Source organism: Pinus tabuliformis, chromosome 8 (genome assembly GCF_031772625.1).
Source record: "Pinus tabuliformis cultivar Carrire ecotype Pingquan chromosome 8, CPIR1, whole genome shotgun sequence".
Classification (NCBI taxonomy): Eukaryota; Viridiplantae; Streptophyta; class Pinopsida; order Pinales; family Pinaceae; genus Pinus; species Pinus tabuliformis.
In genome coordinates, this window is record NC_142294.1 from 124,338,083 (window position 1) to 124,354,301 (window position 16,219).

Consider the following 16,219-nt stretch of genomic DNA (forward strand, 5'->3'; position numbering starts at 1 on the left):
TATATGTATAGTAGTAATCGTAAATATCCTTTACCCTCAATTCATCTTTGATAACATTCATCTTTAAGTAGGGTAAGATGGCTTCCTTGGGTATGCCAATACTTTGAATATTTCACTGACCCTCTTCTAATTCTATACCTACTTTACACTTGTGTACCACCCCACTTTTTTTATGGTTATATCTTGGCATTTAAGTATGCAAAGGTAACTGTTTCACTTCTGCGATACTCACCCTTTTTCTTTTACATAGGAAAATTGGCTCTTTTGTTAGAATTATTTTTACCTCCAAGTATTTCTTTTATTTCACTACTTCATCCAGTTTCTTGATCACCATTCAGGTGTGAGGAGGTAATTATTCCAAATAGTTACTTTCCAATTGAGAACACTACTTACCAATACTACTTTTAACTCTTTTATACTTGTCTCTTCTTCAACAGGTCATATTAGAGTTTTAATTTAAAACATCCATGTGGTTGTTAACCTTATAAGTTATGCAATATACATACATACATACATACATACATACATACATACATATACATACATACATACATACATACATACATATATATATATATATATATATATATTGTCTCTTCTTCAACGGGTTATATTAGTGTTTTAATTTAAAACATCCCTGTGGTTGTTAACCTTATAAGTTATGCCATCCATATATATATATATATATATATTGTAACAAACAAGAGGGATTCAAATTAAAAATGGGTAATGATCATGTGGATAACCCAGAACCTTTCAGGCTATTTTTTTTATACATCACACATTCATTTTCTTTAACATACTCTAATTTTTATTTTTCTATAAAGATTTGACTGTATGGAACTTGATACTCTATTTTATTTATACACACTTCTTTCTATTCATTATCTCAACTTGACTTACTAATTAACCAGTGTTAACACTCAAGTTGTCCAATCACATCCATCATTTCAATTATTGAAAGGATGGCCTCGGGAATAAGTCAATTAGTATTTGTTAACTTAACTCATATGATGCATTTGTGACAGAATTTTTCACTTCTTTTGTTTTGGCTAAGTAACATAGAAATTTATCTGGTTATTGTTCATTATCAACTCTTAGTTAATGATTTTATGCACTCCATCCAATGTTTTTTTAACAACACAATGAACATAGACTGGGACTCTTTACTTACCCGCACACATATTTGAAAATTTAAATTACGTAAAGGTGTAGAACCAAGTCCTATAGGTAGAGTTGCCACACTCTCAATTCCTCTTGTCTATGGAACATATCAGAGTTTACCTTGATTTTCCCTTCATTAGGCCACAATACTGAACCTAGCCACTTTGGTAGCACTTGTCACAGGTATCCACCTCCACAACAGTAAAATAGGGAAAATAAAAGTTAGTTTCACATGATATGTATACGTAAAACAACATACAATGCTATCAAATTTATTTCCTCGCGTATAAGCACACCTTACTATAACATATGATTTCATTTTAACTATAACAACAAGATAATTCTTTTATTAGGCTCAACATTTAAATTATGGATCAACCCTTCAAACAGGGTTGTTGTGAAGTAGACTTAAAACTTAGGCAAAGGCTTAGATTTATGGCTCAATGTTTAATGGCTTACAACTAACATCCACCATATGCCACACCCAACATTGAATCTTCTTGAACCCTTCTCTACACCATTGATCTACAGTCAAGTAAATCCAACCGTCGAGGGTTGCTGAGGGCAGTTGGGGTAACCACTTGGACTCTACCTCCTCCAGTGCCTGGTCATTTTCTCTCGGTGTGATGTGTGAAGTTCTTCTTTGGATTCTATAGGAGGAGTTCTAGTTCCAAAATGAAGAAAATAAATTGAGATGTAAGGGTTTGTCTGGATGAAGTTACATTTGGTCACTTGAGGTAACCAATCGCACTTTCTGATGCCTCGACTAGTCATTCCTTACCTTTACTGGGTGTATACAAGCTCCACAACTCATATGGAAGCTAGGGTTTGGTCTCCATGCCGATTTTTCACTTTACATGTATAAAATATGTTCTTTTGTTTACTGCTAAACTCCGCTATAATTTCTGGTTTAGTTACATGCATTTCTCTAGGTCTAATTCCTTTGGTACTTTACAGTCGTCGGTAACATTCCGCTCAGCTAGGAGATGTTGGGAGGAACTCACATGACGATGAATATCCAAATAATTAAAAATCATATTTCCCACATGCAGTCTTTCCTTCATATTAAAATTCGACTGAGCATTTCTCGTTTCCTTGTTAGGGTTTTGGGAATGTATGGAAATGACCTTTGTTTTCAAGAAGGTAATCTTCTTTAAAATTACTGTTCTTATTCAACTAAATTTTTGCATGAGAAGTTTTCGCTAACTCTGTATCTTCCCTTCAATAGGTTGGTACATTGGTAGATGTTTATGTTTCTCATTACCAAGGGTTTTTAAGCTCACTTTTGACTAGCTTATTTCTCCTCTTATTCTATGTTGTTTGAATCCTAAAGCCCATTTGGAACCATTTTTTTTTTACGTCCTAAAGGGTTATAACAAAATCTGAGAGACTAAAGCCGCTAGGCATGTTTTAAGATTACCCTGTTTCTGGCTAGTACAAATTGTAGTAATTTTCATGAGTGGATAATGATAGGTTATCTGTTCTTGCAGGTGCACCTTGCAGGCTAGGGAAATTCTTCTCCAACAACTTCCTTCCACAATTATTAAAATCTTAGACCTGAAGTTAATCTTGTCACCCTACTATTACAATTTCTAGTTTTCTCATCTACTTACCCTTCCTTTCTTGGTGGCACAAGTACGTTCTCGCGAATTGAACCAGTTGAAGGTTTATCTCTCTGAGGGGTGTTATATTTCTTGACGTGACCACAGGTGTTGAGTGTTTTCCTATGGATTCTACCGATGGCAGGGTTTCATTTTCTTTGAGAAACCCCTACTGGTCCTGCTCACAACATAAGTTATGTTTTCGTTGTTAAATTAGTGATCTGGGTCACACTGTCAGTTCAGTCACAAATTGCTAAAGTCGTGTTGACACATATATGTATTGGTATCTCATCTTAAACAACTGATATTACTGTTATACTTAGCTATATTTTGAGATTATTGCAATTCCAGCAACAACATGTTTTCTAGTTGACTTCCATGCAAATTATGGTGGTATTATCCCGGTTGTTAACTTAGTTTAGCATTATGTACTCCTTGTTTATACATGGTCGCTAAATGACAATGGTTAATTTATAAATTCCATTACAAGAGGACTGGTTAATTATGTATATTATTAACACTAATTCCTTTTGCAATTCTGCAACAACTTTCCCATTATTTATATGGTTTCCAAATAATGTTAAATAGAATTTAGCTACCATTTTTATGCCATTCCGTTTAAACTGAAAACATATTATTCCACTAGCTAAATCATTTAATACAGTAAATGGTGGACTACAACCACACACATTATTTAGGAAAATATAGCAACACAGACAATCTATATTTTCATATAAGAAGTAATTATCAATACTTATCTTTTCTTACTATATGAGCGGCCACACGCCATCTTACCACCCACAAGTGATCGGGAAAGGGAGTGCTCCACCCAACCTTTGAGAATAGCTATCACCTCCATTCTCCCCCAAGCCAATTTCTTCCCAGAACAATTATTTGACAGAAACCACTCAGGTTTGTTCCAGCCATCAAGACCTTACCAATCCAACCCCATCAAGACCTTACCAATCCAACCCAAGAAATAAAACTTACAGCCTGTGTTAAGGATCCCACTAGCCACCAACCATCTTAATGATACCATAAATGACAATGCTCTTCCAACCTTAAACAACATCCTATTTCAGGTTCTGAAGCTTGAAGCTTCTACTCCTCTCTTGGACCTCCTTCCACTGGTACCAAGTCTCCAAGGTTTCCTTAGGATTTTTTGCTTCTTGGGTCCCATGTCACAACTGGTATTATTTATCTCTTGGGAGAGGAGTAATTGCCTTCTAACTGTCTCGTGAATGAAACTCTCTTTAGCACTTCTTCTTGTAAGTTTATATCTAGCCATAGCTTATATTTTTATTCAAACAAATAAAATAACATTTACATTTTACTATCCATCTTAGGTCTTTACCTGGACCCACATATTTTACCGAGTCATTTGCAGTAACAAAAAGTTTACAGCTTTATTCAGGGGTGTTACAATATTATGGTGGAATCTATGGGACAATATCTTATTTTCTTCTGTGTGAATATACAGAAAACATGGAGACTTCAATTGAGGAAGATTAAGATAAGTTATTGTTAATGAGGAGTACTAAAGTATATAATTCATACTTGTATTAAGTGTGATCATAGGTTTGACAAGGAATCTCTTCCTAGTATTTAGGAGTTTGTTGCGGGAGCTAGTTGGATGTTAGATATTCTCTCCAATATGATGGTTCCTAGATTGTATTGTTTTGAGAGATTTACTTAACTAGTTGATTTCACAACCAAGATAGTTTACCTATCTTGATATATCATTTATTAAATTATTTGCAACATGATTTGAATAAGGTTACAAAATATTTTTTGAATTTCTTCCAAAGAATTTATATTGTGAGTATCACTAAATACTACATACATGTATTAAATTTTATGATTTTAATTTTAATACAAATTTTTATTTAATAACATTTCTTGTAACTTCTCAATTGTTGGATTAACGACATGTTGAAACATTGATATTTGGATTTTACATGACATTTACTATTTTGCATAATTTTCTTTTATAGAAGGCTAATACTATAACAAGTGATTTATCTTTGCTTATGTATTATTTAACCTTTTGATGATAAATTTTTGCATTTATTATATGTTTTACATTAATAAAATAATATATATCTATATATATATATATATATATATATATTTTGAGGTGATAGATTTGAATCGTTGTTGCAATGCCAAAAATAAGCTTCTAGTTATTTTTTAAGTTTTTGCCGAGTTTACTAAAGTTATAACTCTATAAATTGGATTAACTAATTTTTAAAGCCAAAAGCACTCTAATTGGTATTGTTTAATTAATTTTCAACATAAGACACTTTGTTTATCACAATGATTTTTAATATAGTTTGATCTAGATTAATCATGTATATTTACATTAAATAATAATATATTACTAACTATATGATAAATATAATATTAAAATATATATATATATATATATATATATATATATAGATAAATAATATTATATAATATTATATATATATATAATATTAACTATATAATATAAAATACTATCTTAATATAATATTATTAAATATTTTAATAACATAAGTTTATATTAAAAGTTGTTATAAAAAACAAAAAGACTAAACCATTGAAGAAGTCAAAATTAAAAAACAATAAAATTAAATTAAGAGAAAAAAATGAATTAATAGACCAATATTTTTAAATTATTACAATGATATTAATACTTACTTGACAATAGAGTATTATTTGCATATATTTGTATTTCATTGGGTTTAAATATCTTTTTTCTTTAATTATAAATAAATAGTTATTTCTTTTAACAAAACATGCTTATTGATATTAAATTTAAATATTCATTATTAATATATATATATATATATATATAACTTAGCGGGCAGGACCAATGTGCCATGCAATGCTTCCTATGATTGTTGTTGCGTTTCATTTAAACATGCAAATAAAAGGTGTAGGTTCTGATTACAAAGTATATATATATATAGATATATATATACACTTTGCTTACACCGTGCAATAAGTATGAAGATATAACATCGTTAATAACACATACTATTTTTAATAATAATAGGGCATAATGATATGTATTGATAGAGTGTATAAGTTAATGGTTTAGGCAATGGTGAAACATTAATGTTAAGGAATTATTTTATAATTTAATCATGCTTTTAAATATTGGTTAAGTGTAATTTTTATAAAAAGTAGAGTTTTTTAAATTTATATTTCAATAACATATCTCTAATAAAATCACAAACTAAACGTTTCCGCCAATGCTAGGGTGTAGCTTCAAGTTCTATGTAGTGGTGTTTTTCATTGTGTATTTTTCAGACCGAATTTAGACCCACGTGAGGGCTGTATTAGCCACACTTCCCTATACGTCTGATAATGATTACATTTTTTCTAATCTAGATGGTAGGGTTATATAGTGAATGCCTTTTCTTTTAGGTTATATCAGGAGTTAAGTCAATATTATTTATGTTTTAGCATATTGTAAGAAAAATATTTTTGACACGATCATTTAGCGAATGTTTTTTCATTTAAGTTATATTTGGAGTTAAGTTAATATTATTTATGTTTTAGTTGTAAGAAAATAATTTTGACATTTTAGTAAATATCAACGAAAAAGGGACATTTGTGAGTTAATAGAGAATTTTGAGTTAATAATGAGTGTTATCCATCCATGATCATGAATATGAAGTCATTTATGTCATATTTTAGAGTTAAAAGGCTAAGCCATCATTTCCTACATTGCTAAGTAGATTGAGGAATGAATAGATGGAAGATTAAATGGTTACACATCAATACCTTCCATCCTTACTTCTTACACATTTTTTTTTAAGTTTATTTTAAAGGACGTAACATGTCACTTGGAATTGAACCTATCTAGAATTGAACTTCTATAAAGGGAAGAACATAATGTTCTCTCACCACCTAAAGAACTAAATTATGACATCTTTGTATTTTTTAAAAATCAAATTTTTATATGAAAAATAACTCTTATAAAAAATAAAAAAAATACTCAAATTATTAAGTGGAAAGGAGCTCTTATTTCACAAATAAAAGAGTCTTTATAAATTAATTTGATTTATTTTTCTTGATGTTAAAAATATATTATGAAATAAAATTTCAAACCTTTATTTTAATTAATAATATAAATTAAAAATTAAAATTATATTTTTTAAATTAAAAATAAATAAATAAATAAATTCTCCTAACATCCCTTTACACAAAAATGGTATTGAAATTTATGTTTCGAAATTTTTGTTATGGAAAAACTACACAATAGTTTTTATGTCATTGAATTTTCATAATCCTTCTACATCTATGTCATTGAACTTTTGTATTCCATCTCTTTCATTTCACAAAAATTCGAGGATAAGTTCTTCACCCACTCGAAAACAATGTGGATCTAAGGCTATCTTGCATGAGAACCATTCTTGAGAGTTGGGAAACCTGTTCCGGTGGTTCCCAAGCTCCCCGGAACTTTGGAGTTCCACAAGAACATTTTGTTTTAATAGGGAAGGACAACGAGAGATTTGGATGGCTTTCAGATATTTGAAGGCACAAATCGGGAACTTGAGAGAAGATTTTACAGTGTTCCCACAGTTGTCTAGATGGAAATTGGGAGGAAGACTATGGACGGAAATTGGCGGGAGGTTCTTTTTTGCCATAAATGCTAGTTCCTAGGCCTCCTTTCACTTCGTCACTGAGGTTGTTGTTTTCTATTGAGAGGAGGATAGTTTGTTGTTTTCGCTGAGGTATGTTATTTTGTGTTGAGAGCCGGAGAGTGAACAATGTTGTTTGGTGTTGAGAGTGGGAGAGCGAACAGTGGCTGACAACCCTTCAGCAATAGACAACCTGTTGTTTCACCCCTTAGAGGTTCAGGTAAGATCAAGCATATTTTATGTGTAAATCATTCGACTTCCTTACCCACACACGAAGGGATATGCAGAGGAAAATATAGTGTGTTGTAGCTTCTTCGTATATCCATATTTTAGATATTTATAATTCATTTTGTTTGTAGCATCAATTGAAGGTCCAATAGTAGTTTGTCTCATATATGCATTATCCTCCAGCCATCATTTATGGATGTTCAGTTGTGAATTAACTTTTCTTCTTGATTTATAGTTGGAAGAGAGCCCCCTTTTCTATTATTTAAAGTATTTTGACTCAAAGATCGCTAGATCGAACAGGCTATAATGCCACGCAACCAACATTTTTGCGTGTTCACTTATAGTTAGCTTCTTTCCACAACTATTTGGGTGTAAGCCCTTAACCACTTAAAAGTTCAGAGAAAAGATTAGTTTATGCTAATTTATTTCACTATTTTTTACGTCAACACTTTTTTTAATTATTAAATGCAAAACATCAAAGTTTTTCCAATTTTTTTTATTGGTATTATCCACATAGGTAGATATGTAAACAAAGATCTCTTCCACTCTAACAATGTAAAAGAAACTTCCTTCTCTAGATAATGAAATTTTTTTCCTTTCATCTTCCTAGACCCTATTTTGCAGTAATTTATATGTCATGCAGTAAGTTATATGTCATGCAGTGACTTAACAAAAAATTAATTGAACATAGAAAGACTGCATTGTGTTTTCCACTTTCTTTTATTGTAAATAAACAACTAAGTGAGAAAAACATTAAATACTTCAAACATATATGTGATGGTGAGAGTGGGATTTCATATTGGTGATAATATTAATATTTTAATACTTTTAAACATAAACAATGAGGATTCACTTTATCTGGACATGCCTTTTCATTGCTTCTAATAATTTGACAGAAAAATTCGATTGAATATATGTTGGTGTTTCCCTGTATTTTTGTATAGAAGGATAGATCCATAAGCCATTAGAGTAGAAGTATAATAGATGTTTTTTCATTCATTTCATTTTCGTTGATGTATTTTCATTGTTGTTAAGTTTTATTTTTTATCATTAGGTGGTGTGCAATTTTTGTTTCATAATTTATAGTTGGCATTCATCCAATTACATTTTCCCTAATCATTCATATTTGACCTCTCGATGGTTTCAACTCAACTTTATTACTCCATTGGCTTTGGTGCTAAAAAAAATGCTTAGTGTGTTTTTTTCTGTTAAGCCTTATTGTTGGTTCAAATTTTGATTGATAGGCAAAACATGATAGGTACATTTGTATTTTTGTATATAAGTACAAGTTAATTTTTTTTTCTCATTGTACATTTTGTTTATAATGTGTTTTTTTGTCTTTTGTATTAATCAGGGAAATCATAGAGGGTGGTAGTTCAATACCAACAAGTGGATATGAAAATTCTTCTCTTCCTCCAATTCCAAGTGGTCAAGTCCAATAAAGCACAAACCCCAAGAAACCCTTGTTAAAGTTTGTGAAGAAAATTACTAAAAGCAAGAAAAAGAATAGTGGTGGTTGTGAAGAATGGATGTGCACATTGTGTAACCATGTGTTTAGAGGAAGCTACACTAGGGTGTGGGATCATCTTCTATCCCTATTCGGTGATGGTGTAAAGGGTTGTACATGTACTATTTTGAAAAGTATAGAGTTGACAAAGCTTAATATGGGTTCCCTAGGATCCAATGTAATGAACTTGGACAACAATTGTAATTTTAAAGTACCTAGATCTTCTTCCCGTGATATGGAAGATTCAGTTAATCAAAATGCATCAAACCAGTTTGAGTCTGTGGGGCGATCTGCTTCTGGGAGGAGTAAGAGGACCGTTAGTTTTTCTCAGGAACAAATTGCTAAAATCTAAAATGTAGTACATAGGGATGAGGTTGATGATGTTATTGCTAATTTTTTAATGGAAAATGGAATTTCATTTAATGCTTCTTGTTCTCCACATTACAAAGAAATGGTGTGAAAAATCATAGCTGCTAGGTCAGGATATGCGCACCCAAATTACAAGAAAATGAGGACATAATTGTTAGATAAAGAGGTGACAAGAATGCAGGGGATTATGGGCCCCCTTATACAATCTTGGATTTATTCAGGATGTTCAATATTTATTGATGGTTGGACAGACATTCAGCAAAGGTCATTACTAAATATTATTGTTACATCTCCAGCTGGGCCATATTTTTTAAGAGAAATTGATTATAGTGGAAAAATAGAGGATGCTACCTTCATGTTTGAAGTATTCAAATAAGCAATTAATGAGCTTGGTCCTTCAAATGTAGTACATGTAATCACTAATGTAGCCCTTGTTTGCAAAGCAGCGGGTTTGATGATTCAAAGTCGACATAGACACGTCTTTTGGACTCCTTGTTGTGTACATGCCTTGAATAATGTCCTCAAAAGGCATTGGCAAAATATCTTGGATTGCAAAACTCATTTTAGATGCAAGAGATCCAAAAATGTACATTTTCAACCACCATGCCTCTTTAGAAATCTATAGGATGTATTCAAGGAAGAGGTTTTTGAAAACTGCAGAAACAAGATATGCTACATAGTTCATTCTTCTTCAACATATCGTTTATGTGCATGCGTCCTTACATGATCCCAAAAATCTTTTCGTTGTGATGCATTAAGGAATTGCATATTAAGTTTGCATTTAACCATGAAATTAAAAGTGCATAAAAGAAGAGGAAGAGAAGAATAGCAAGTCACACATATAAGGCACAAGATTGATATCGGAGTTCGTCCAGGAGGGACTACGTCTCTGGGCCTTGCTCGAATTAGTGGGGAGGCCCTGTTTTCATTAGATGGAAAAATAATGAAAGTACATAAAAAATCAAAATGATGACTTTATACCTCCAAAATTAAAGAAGCCCAAAATTTTCAGACCTCTGATGGAGAAACGGACAACACCGTTGAGTTCGTGGAGTCAAGAAATGCTTAAACCATATAAAATTTGTTGAAAACTGACAAAATGAAAATTTGGCCCCATGGAGAAATTGCTCAGATCATGGTTCCGGCCCCCTCTCTACACTGCTCAGGGTTCCACCTGCATAGAAATCTACGCCCACTCTTGGCCTCCCCCTGGTGCACTATGCAAAAAGGCTGATATATTTTTGAGTGGGCGGATTACCCAATGAGGATCATTGGGCGCATTGGCTAAATAAAACTTTCGTTGAGGAGGGGTCAGGCGATCAAACCCTGCCCCTCCCATTTCTTATACATGTTGTTTTGTTGTTTTAACTATGGGGTGGCGGGTCCACTATTTTGGTGGCCCGTTCCCCTTTTCCCATCGGTAGTCGCTGCGTATATGGGAGGTGGAAAGGGCGGCGGGGTTGACAGCCTGAGCCCCCACCATAAACACAAGGGTTTGTTGAGCGGGCTCCAGGGATGGGGAGGTCATGGACGCCCACCCCTTATTAAAGTCTTGGTTACGTTTGGTTACGGTGGTTAAGGGAGGGCTGGTGGGGGTCATGGCCCGTCGGCCCATATTTTTTTTTATTTTTTTTTTTATACATTGGATATGGGGGGGTGGCGGGGTTGGTAGCCTGCCACCTCAAACTTATATTTTTTTTGTTTTATAAAAGATCCATGGCCATTTTTGAAAAATCGGAAAATTGACCAAAGGAGACAATTTAAATAGGCCACAAATTTGCCCAGAATCTGGCCCAAGTTGGCCGAAATCCGGTGGTCAGGTTTTGTCCAAATTCTTTCCTCCTTAAGCCTCCTGAGTCACCCAAGTCAACCCTGAACTTTGATTGCTCCTAACTTTCGCATACGAACTCGGTTTGACGAACCGTTTGCACCACCGCGATCATGACGACGATATCTTCAACATGAACCTGGTTCAAGGACAATCCAATCACTTTTATCTTTGACCCTTCCTGATCCCTCTTGGATTTCTGCATGTGTCTAGAGCCACCTGGATCAATCCTCCCCGCTGAGGAGCTTTTGGACCCCAAAAGAATTTACACTTAATACACTGTTTGTGCCCTTTTCAATCACCTACACGTGAAGTTGGTGCATTCTTTGAAATCATGCTCACCACACATGACTTAACAAACCTTCCTTGCCAAGAGTTTATAGTACACACTCCTTGGTCAATGATTACATAAAAAGTAATCAATACCTCAACTACTAATAAAGAAAGGCCAAAATATCATTGTTGCATTTTGAAGTGATAGGAAACACACCATTACTTTTACATTTACTTGCAGTGTATGATTTACAATGGTTGCCATAACAAGCTACTACCTCTAAAAAAACCAACTTAATAAAGTAGACCACCGTGAATGGGGTGGATTCATTTGTTGGACAATTTCACCTTTTGTCTCCTTTGACGATGTTTCTGGAGCATGGAGCATCGGACACAATTTGTTGGTGTCCCTCTTTCTTGCCAGGACTACAACAATTCTTTTTCCTCCAAACTTTTGGGGTTGCCTCGGGGAACTTTCCCCCGGTGTTCCTCCGGTAAGTTTTCATGGATCCCTCACTATTGTTGAAGTGTGAGGAAGGATCTTCATTGTCTGTCGTTGGTTGGTTACTAGCTATATTGGAGCTTTCTCCCATTTTTTTCTGGTGCATCTGAGTCATGGACGACGTGGCATTTCCTTGACTTTGATGGGGTTTACGATGCCTTGGCCTTTGATGCCGACGCCATTTCCCTGATACCTCATTTTCTTCAATAGTTTCGATCCAATCCCTATAGTATGTTTTTCAGAAGCAATGAATTCATCATCATGAAAATCATATGAAATCAGAGAACTATTTTTTACCTCCGGATAACAATGCTACAACTTTTCCAAGGCCTCATTCTTGGCTTGCAACTAGCGTAGTAATCTTTCTTTTTCTTCCCTTGCCTCCTGTAGAAGGCCCCTTAGCTCAACATTCTCTACTTGGATGTGGTGGTTGATCTCCTCAAGTTCTTGGGGTCCTACTGTGAGAAGTGCCCTTTTCGTTATGTTTGTTGAAACCCTTGACTCATTTCCGGAATCAAACCCCAAATCTGTCAGTCCTACTGCCGTGATCCCAAGGGTTGCAAACATCATTTCATTGCCGGAATCGAATTCCAAGTCAATGGGCCTACCTCGTGCAAATCCCGCAGCTGTGACCTTCTCATCTTCCTCTGACTCGGAATCTTGATTTTGCTGCATGGGGGTGATGGCCTTCTACTTCCCCTTTCTGTCATTTCTTTTAGGTCTCAGCTCAAGGTGCAACTTCCAGTCATTTTCTTCGTCATGCCCCTCTTTCTCACAATGTGTACAAGGGGGCTTCCTCCCCTTCTCTTAGCTGCTACGGTTCTCTTTGGGTGGTCATCTCGTCCATGTGTTCTCCTATTTTCCATATGAATGGCCTTTACACTGGCCGAGTCAATGGTAGTAGGTTCAAACAATAATAATGAATGTCTAATGTAACTATGTAATGATCCAATATACTTAGTTACTACTTTAGGTGAGTCAAGTGTAATGCCCAAATTAAGTGCTTGTTTTCTAAACTCCTCGGTAAAGCTCTGAACATCCTGACCTCTACCTTGCCTTAAGTATTGCCAATCCATTAAGGCTTGTTGTTTATAACCCAAGGGATAAAATTGTTCTTTTAATGCAGAAATGAAACTAGGCCATGAGGAAAGAAGATTACCCACACTCTTACTGCTTCGCAATTTTCTCTCCCACCAGACGAGAGCGGTGCCACTCAGCCGAAGAGAGGCCAACTGAATCTTTGCCTCGTCCTCTTCAATCTGTTGAATCTTGCAATAGATCTCAATTTTCCTAATCCAGTTATTAAGCTTTTCTTCATTACTTTCACCATTATACATGGGCAGATCAAATTTGACATCTAATTTAAAGAAAGGTTTCTTAGATGCACCCCTTGAATTTCTATGATGATGGTGATGAGAGGAAGAAGAGCTTTCACTTGTGGAAGGAGAAGGAGGGGGTTCTTCTCCACCATTTCCATGCACTGAACGTTATTCTTTTGCCTTTTTCCCTTCTGCTTTCTCCAGCCTTGAAAGAAACTGATTGACATTTTTTGTCATTGTATAGAAGTTTTTGCGGAAATTGAGTTGCTCTTCATAGCGAGCCTCTTCATCTGCCATGCTTCTTCTTCGATGTGCATGCCCTACTTCGGGATCGAAAGAATTTAGTTTCCCTTCACCTCTTCGGAGCCTGTTTCTTGTTAGCGTACAAACATGCAATTTACGTCTACAAGGATCAACTCTCATACCACTTGATCCCAAAAATCTTTTCCTTGTGATGCATTAAGGAATTACATATTAAGCTTGCATTTAACCATGAAATTATAAGTGCATAAAAGAAGAGGAAGAGAAGAATAGCAATTCACGCAAAAAGACACAAGATTGATATCGGAGTTCGTCCAGGAGGGACTATGTCTTTGGGCCCTGCTCAAATTAGTGGGGAGGCCCTATTTTCATTAGATGGCAAAATAACGAAAGTACATCAAAAATCAAAATGACAACCATATACCTCCAAAATTGAAGAAGCCCGAAAATTGCAGACCTCTAATGGATAAACGGACAACATCATTGAGTTCATGGCATCGAGAAATGCTAAAACCATATAAAATTTGTCGAAATATGACAAAATGAAAATCTGCCCCCCTAGAGAAATTGTTTAGATCATGGTTCTGGCCCCCTCTCTGCACTGTTCAGGGTTCCACATGCATAGAAATCCATGCCCACACCTGGCCTCCTCCTCGCACACTATGCAAAAAGGCTGATATAATTTTGAGTGGGTGGATTACCCAATGAGGGCCGTTGGGTGCATTAGTTAAATAAAAATTTCGTTGAGGAAGGGTCAACTAGTCAATCCCCACCCCTCCCATTTTTAATACATGTTGTTATGTTGTTTTAAATGTGGGGCGGCGGGTCCACTATTTTGGTGGTCCACGCCCATTTTCCCGCCGGCAGTCGCTTTGTATATGGGAGGTGGAGAGGGTAGTGAGGTTGACAACCCGCACCCCCACCATTAACATAAGGGTTTGTTGAGCGGGCTCCGAGGGTGTCAGCGTCATGGCCGCCCACCCCTTATTAAAGTTTTGGTTACTTTTAGTTAGGGTGGTTGAGGGAGGGCTGGTAAGGATCATGGCCCGTCGGCCCATAATTAATTTCTTTTTTTGTTTTTATTATACATTTGATATGGCGGGTTGGCGGGGTTGGTGGCCCGCCTCCCAAAAATTTTATTTTTTTTGTTTTATAAAAGAACCAGGGCCATTTTTGAAAAATAAGAAAATTGACTGAAGGAGACAATTTAAACATGCAACAAATTCTCCTAGAATCTAGCCCAGGTTGGCCGGAATCCGATGGTCTGGTTTTGTCCAAATTGTTGTCTCCTTGAGCTTGCCGAGTCACTCAAGTCAATCCTGAACTTTGATTGCTCCTAACTTTCGCATACGGACTCAGTTTGACGAACTGTTCGCACCACCACGATCAAGACGACGAGATCTTCAACATGAAACTAGTTTGAGCACAATCCAAGCACTTTTATTTTTGACCCTTCCTGAGCCATCTTGGACTTCTGCATGTGTCTGGAGCCACCTAGATCATTACAAGCCACTGTTGTTTCCCAAGAGTGGGATGCATGGTCTGAATCAATTAGTGTAGGCAAAGAAGATAAGACAACAACTTTTCAATGATAATCGGTGGTCTGATTGTAACTATGTTGCTTCTTTCACAACTCCAATTGTGGAGTTGATTAGGTATGCAGATTCTGATCACCCCACCCTTGGAGAAGTTTATGAATGTATTGATAGCATTATAGGCAACATAAGACACATCATTCAGGATAGAAACTCTTCATTGAAATTCATAAGATAATAGGCAAGAGATGGATCAAACTCAATACCTCTCTTCACATGATTGCTTATGCCCTTAATCGAAAGTGGTATATGGAGACACCAAACAGAGTTCTACCCATTGAAGATGAAGAAGTTAAGCAAGGCTTTCTTGATGTCATATGCAAAATCAATACAACTAATGAAGCAACTGTAATGCGGGAACAATTTATTGATTTTTCTACATTAAACCCTTCCAAATTCTCTTAAGATGCAAGAGGGGACATCATCATTTATTCACAAAGGAATCCCATTAGATGGTGGAGAACGTATGGGGGGAAAGCCCAAGATCTTCGAAATCTTGCCTCATGCTTGCTATCTCAGGTTTCTAGGTCATCGGCAACTTAAAGGAATTAGTGTACCTATAGTTTCATTTACTATGTTAAGAGGAATAGGCTTACCTCTAAGAGAGAACAGAGATTGGTTTATATGTATAGTAGTCTTCAACTTTGCTCAAAGAAGCTACTTGAGCATTTAGAGGGCCCTACACCGAGATGGGATGTTGATGTTGAGAAGGCTTCTCATATTGATGATGATGAGGATAATCCTTCACCAGATGCAAGTTTAGTTGGCATACATTTGGGTAGCATTGCAGGTGATATTGATATTGATGATGGTGATGATGAAATTGGAGTAGCAAGGCTCAAGGTTATATGAATAGTCTTGATGTTGAAGATTGCACTCTATAGTCATCTTCAACTTTAGTCTTTAATGTTATGTTTTGGACTTTGAGCATTTTC